The 6000-nt window shown below is 39.9% G+C and overlaps 1 protein-coding gene across 8 annotated transcripts in view; it reads left to right on the top strand.

The window, feature by feature from the left end:
• Positions 1-292: 292 nt before the first annotated feature.
• The window catches only part of fgfr3 (fibroblast growth factor receptor 3), a 44887-nt gene continuing 39179 nt past the window's right edge, over positions 293-6000 (top strand). For 7 of the 8 annotated variants that reach the window (XM_081350489.1, XM_081350488.1, XM_081350490.1 and 4 more), the window contains exons 1-4: positions 293-341; positions 445-549; positions 1061-1107; positions 1336-1839. The gene's annotated coding sequence lies outside the window, so the exon portion shown is untranslated. The remainder of the gene's footprint in view (positions 342-444; positions 550-1060; positions 1108-1335; positions 1840-6000) is intronic. The other variant, XM_081350486.1, reaches the window with a different exon arrangement.

The raw sequence follows: 6000 nt of genomic DNA, 5'->3' as shown, positions 1-6000 counted from the left end.
GACAGGAACACACAACCCTACACACTCACACACACCTGTACAGAGACATAGAAATACCTGATGACACAACCTGTAATTACACACACACTTGCACTTCTGGTTTCTGTTGAAGACATGACAGCAGCATGAGATGTCTGCAGCCAGGTAAAAGAATCAAAACATACAAGAAAAGTTTGGGGGTATAACATTTCATTTAAAACCAAGTAATTGCATAAAAAGCAAAAAAGATCATGGTGCTATATAGAAATGTTCATGTGCTTTTATTCCCAGCAGCATGTGATTTGTCAGTGAACTCAGCAACGCTAACATGATATGACATACAACCAGAAACATTTTTGCTGGTAAGTATAGGCTATTTCACACATTAATGATATGTTGAAGTTAGCATTAAACATGTTATAATTGTCTTTTCTTCCCTATTGTGATGTATATCCGACTGAAAAGGCTTCTCGAACAAGAAAACTAGTAGGACGGTGCTTGATTTTGTCCATCGGGAAGGAACTGATTGGATTGTTGGATGGTTGTGGTTTACTACTACTGTGATGTCATGTGAGTGACAGTTTGTCCCGCCCTCACGCCAGTAAACACGTCATCAGAGAAGAAATTTGATTATTTGAATATTGATTAAAGATTACAAGGGCACATAAATAAATAAAAAATGATGTGCACAGATAAATACTGCAATACATATTTTTTTTTTACTAAACTTTAAAACATGATCACATGTTTTTATGATTTCTGTCTGCAATTTTAAGGGCGCCATCGACTGACTTTCATCTCTCTCTATACAAATTGTGTTTTGTCGCTATAAATGCAGCAGTTACAAGTAATCTTAAAGTTGTTTTAAACTAGCCTAAACATTATTTTTGTGATGATATATTTCTGCTGTGTAAATCTATAATAACTAATAATAACTCTATAAACTTCGTCGCAAGTTTAGCCCTGACTGAACGTTGTCATACATGCCCCTCAAACCCCGCTACAATTCGCACCCTGAAAATAGTTTGTACAGCAGAATCTTTGCTATTTTTAATTGTTTTTCTGCTGACTCTCTCCACAGTCCATAGCGCGGTTTGGGTTCGCTGAGCGCAGCTAATTTGACAGCGAGTAAGTTGATTGAATAGCCTATTCGGGTTTGGTGTGGGAGGCGCCTGCGGCTCTCTCTCTCTCTCCCTCTCTCTCTCCCTCTCTCTCTCTCTCTCTCTCTCTCTCTCCCTCTCTCTCTCTCTCTCTCTCCCTGAACTCGCGAGGGGGGCGTTAGGCGGCGAGCACCGCACTCGCAGCAGGGACGCGGTTTGAAATCCGATCCTAGTTAATTTTTTTCCCTCTCTCCAGAGCCCGGTGCTCAAACTGTTAGTGGGAGTCTGTGAGCCAAGCTTTCACACAGCACCAAACGCCCCGCACTTCACAACTGACCCAGCGGCGCAGCAGAGCAGTTGTGCCCGGACAGCGCAGCAGAGAAGAGCGGAGCTTCTTCTGTGGGACCCCGATACTCTCTTACGACCAAACACTACACTGGCGCTCCTTTAGATGAACAAACAGCCTAGTGTGGTTTTGATACACTTTTGAAGGGTTTAAGGACTGGACAGAGACGGATAACTCAAGGCTATGTGGTGAATAGCCTACAGCTTCTTCTCAAACACTCCACTGACTGACTTCACGTCTGCTCAGATTTTTCTTTACGCCTGGATTTAAAAACGTCAGTGTATTTGGATGATTTGCCCCCTGAATGTGATTCACGGAACATCTGGAGGGACCTCGCAGACCAGTCTTTCTCAAAAAGCCGATCAACATATTTTATTGTGATCTTGAAAAGGATTACTGTCAAGAAGGAATTTGGTGAGAAGTTTGTTATTATTTATTATTATTTTGTCTTTAATAATTTCAGATAGCCTATAATAAATTAACTGTGTGGTAGGTCTATTAAATATAGAAACATGGATTATGACATTAAAATATATAATTTTTTTTTATATATAAATTATAAAATAAATAGTCATGAAAATAACGTTTAGGCTGCTCATGCATCATTTACATGGACGCAAAGCAGCATCAGAGCCGTCTCTGATATAGCCTAATCTAGGCCTACTATAGGGGCATATTTTACCTGTTTTTTTTTTTTTTTTTTGGGGGGGGGGGGGGCATTTTGTGTGCATTTTGACAGAATTTGAAGCAGACAGAGCTGCTCAGACCCTTAATTCAGCAGTGTAAAGGCGCCTTTGGAGGGATAGGAAAATGTCTTATAGCCTACCTCATATTTCTAGTTATTTCCTTGTTTTGGTTCCAAAACGTGTTTTTCAATTAGACTATTCAATCGAAGCCTTATGAATGGAAACAAAGTTTTAGTGTAGAAGTGAGCCGCGGTGACATGTGGTGTGTGCCTGTACAGTCAGTCGGACAGGTGTTGCGCGGTGTGTGTGTGTTTGAGAGAGAGAGAGTACCGCGTGCTCGAAAGCTGCTCTACCAGTCGTGAGGAGAAGCCGCACCTGTGCTGCAATACAGTAGCCTACATTTTCAATAAGTCTCAATTAAAAGTGTTTGCAGTGTATAATGTAGCCTGTTGTGTGGACAGTCGGTTTGAGCTGTGAAAATGACTACTCGTTTCCTGAGACTCGAATCAGAAACCAACCTGTAATTGGTCAGCAGCCTGTCTTTGTCATAGCCTATAGGTGTAGGTGTTTTAATGGTGCCGAAACCCACCGTGGGATGTGAGGTGACGGAAAACACAGTCAAGGGTGCTTACTGTATCAGGCGATCTTCCCGGTGAGCGCTCGAGCGCTTTTCTGCTGCACTTAAACAAAAAAATGTAGAGCTATTCACAGTATGTTGAGTTTACCTGTTGTAAACTCCACTCTTTAACAGTCCCTCAGTTTACGTGTCTGTCTGATGAGAGACTAAACCCTTTACAACTTGGCGTATGACGCATTTTAAAACCAAAATTACATCCATTTATTTTGCGGCCACCTCTGCAGGGCTTCATTTGTGTTGTTTTTAGCTCACACTGAAGCGAACCTCACCAGTTTTTTATCCGCCGGGCCATCTGAAACCAATTGTAGCTATCGGAGTGAATTAGAGTCTCTGGAGGTGTTAACGCGGGCTACTGGGGGCAATTAGCCACCTCATGTACCAGAGTCATTCAAACGACTGAGAAGAGTCCATGCTGAGAACTGTTAGGTTTTCACATAATCTTGAGTAGCCTACTTCTTTATTTTTATCAGGTCTAGGTCTCTGGACTTTATGGCAGATGATAAAGTTTCTTTCTGTCTGTTTCAGCTTGTCAGATGTCCTGGTGAAATTTGGTTGTTGAACTTAAGTGCTGTAAAACATTTTAATCTACTAAAATTGAAACGTTTAATAGCTGCCTTACATTTTTAAGTGGTGATTACAGTTATTGTACTACTGTAACTTAATTTACAGATAAGAAAATCAGTTGAATCTCTGAAAACTCATTAAATGGAGTAGAAATGTCTTGAAAACTTGAAAGCTTTGTTTGCAGTGTGTGCAGCAATCGTCATCTCCCAGTTTTCGAAATTTCCACACCAATTTTTTGGGAGATAATCATTACTTTTCTAGCCATGTTTCCCTTGCACTTTTCAAACCAGCTCTGTTGGAACCAGTAAAGGTCTCTCAGCGACATTCACACAACTAAAATGTGAGCGGTTGTGTCAGCAGGGAAAAGTGAGGCTCTTTTCAATCTGGATTCCTCTTCTAATTGTGACCCTTAGTGGACCGGTGCCGGCTCAAAATCAATACGCCACTCTGTGGACTGTCGAAAGTTTGGGAGTTGAAGTCCTGAAGAAGTGCCATCAAACTTTCTCTCTCTTTCTCTAAAGGTTGTTATTCTTTATTTAGACCATATTAGTTTTCAAGTGATTTTTAGTATATATAAAGCAAAAAAAAAAAAAAAAGTGCTCAAGATCATTTTACACAATGCACAATGCAGTCCAAGAACAAAAAAAACGGCATGAATGAAATCGAGCAAACAATAAACAATGGACAATGTTACTGTGCTCTCTCGCCCTTTCATCCTCCATTTTTTAATTACCCTTAGGTTTACTTTTCTGTGAATGGTTTTGTGGACAGTGTCATACCAAATGCTGCATGTAAGCAAATAAGATGATGAGTTTAATGCTAGAAAGCACAGAAAAGTCACTGACCGAAAAGTTTAGAGAAACCCATAATTTCACAGTGACACACATCTGTAAATGTGGTTTGTAATTTGCTCCTCTGTGATTTGTGTCTTTTTGATGTGTTCCTCCATGGGGATGTTTAAAAGGGTGGGTTAGTGAGTTTAATTCTCACCTTTATGCAGTTGTCTACACTGAAGCAACGCACAAACCCCTAGCCGCACACAATCCCACATGCACGCTGACAGAGCTCTCAGAGAGCCGCAGGAGGGCGAGTGAAGTCCTCGGAAGAGGATTACAGCCAAACTCTAATAGAGACACCTCAGACTTCAGCTTTTCATCTGCTCTCTCTCTCTCTCTTTTTCTTTATCTCTCTTTTACTCTGTCTCCCTCCTAATCCCTATTTTCATTGGCAGATTTAGACTGGGCTGGCCGTTGACATGGCTGCACAATTACTGGAGATTACTGACATTTTTGAGTCCCAGATTTGTTGCAAGGTGTGACTAGCGTGTGATAGGATTCCATTAAAACCCTCTTTCACCCAAAACTATCAGACATTACACACATGAATACCCGGGATATGACAGCATATCCTCGCATGGTCTTGTTCAGGTCTGTAGTTGTTTGATTGTCATAGAAAGAGCATTGTATTTTTTTAATATAATATACTTCAATATGCATTCAAAGTTGAGTGAGGGGGCGAAAAGTAAGAGACAAAGAAAGAGATATACAGACAGACAGTAAAAACATAGTAGCTAATGTTGATTTATTGACTCAACGGATAATCATAATATTTCAATGGAGTCCAAATCAAATTCTTCAGTAATCCCATAGATAAACACTGACTCTTCTGAGAGAGTTTTACACACCACACGGCAGCACACTCCTGCGTATCCGTCATGTCACACAATCCCAGCTGCCTATATCCTAAAGTTTATTCTGCAAAGAAGTATACAATAAAGTTTGGGATCATTAAGATTTTTTTTTATTTTTTTATGAAATTAATACTTTTATTGAGGAAGGATGCAGTTTTTTTTTTTTTTTTACTTTTATATTTTTACAAAAACATTCTGTTTCAAAAAAATCTTCAAAGAATCCTGAAAAAAAGTTTTTAAATGGTAATGTATATTGTGTTCAAATGACTTTTAGTCATTACCCCAAATAAAATCATACAGGGTGATCAGGATAGTCTTGTATCACCCCAAAGAGGTCTATTTTTCGATTATTGACTGACTGTATATTACCCTGCTTGTTACATAGCTTATTGCCAAATAAATAAATGGACATGAAATATTAATGAAATTATTGCATATTGTTGGAGAAAGAAACTGCATAGTTTGTCTAGCAGAACTCAAAAATTGGTTGTCTGGTCAAAATGGTCAATTATATAGTATAGTGCTCCTACAAAAATATATGACCGCAGATTGCTGGGATTGACCAATCATAATCAAGTATTCCAAAAAGATGCATGATGCATAATAATATAAGGCTATTTCTAAGAATATATCAAAAGTTTGTTAAGGCCTCTCCATCACTGTTACTGTAAGATAGTATGGCTCCAGAAACATGCTCTAAAAACACACCTACGATACACACTCCAGAAATACGCTCCACAAATAAACCCTTCTCTCCTAGAACAGCCAGCGCTGATACACTATCAGCCCACAGCGCAGTGCACACTCCTGCTCCGCCGGCCAGAGAAAACACTGAGTTACTCAACACACCAACCTGGCTTCTCTCTCTCTCTCTTTCTCTCTCTCTTTTCAGTATGTGCTGACCAAGAATTGAGCGTCTGCTCGTCAAGGGAAAGAAAAACAGCGCCACGCTAGCCTCAGGAGAGTTTGTGGGTCCGTTGGAGAAGAATGTCACCGTT

The sequence above is a fragment of the Scardinius erythrophthalmus genome, assembly GCF_964197995.2.
Source record: "Scardinius erythrophthalmus genome assembly, chromosome: 21".
Taxonomy (NCBI): domain Eukaryota; kingdom Metazoa; phylum Chordata; class Actinopteri; order Cypriniformes; family Leuciscidae; genus Scardinius; species Scardinius erythrophthalmus.
The sequence above is the reverse complement of the archived record's forward strand: the minus strand, read 5'-3'. Positions and strand labels throughout refer to the sequence as shown.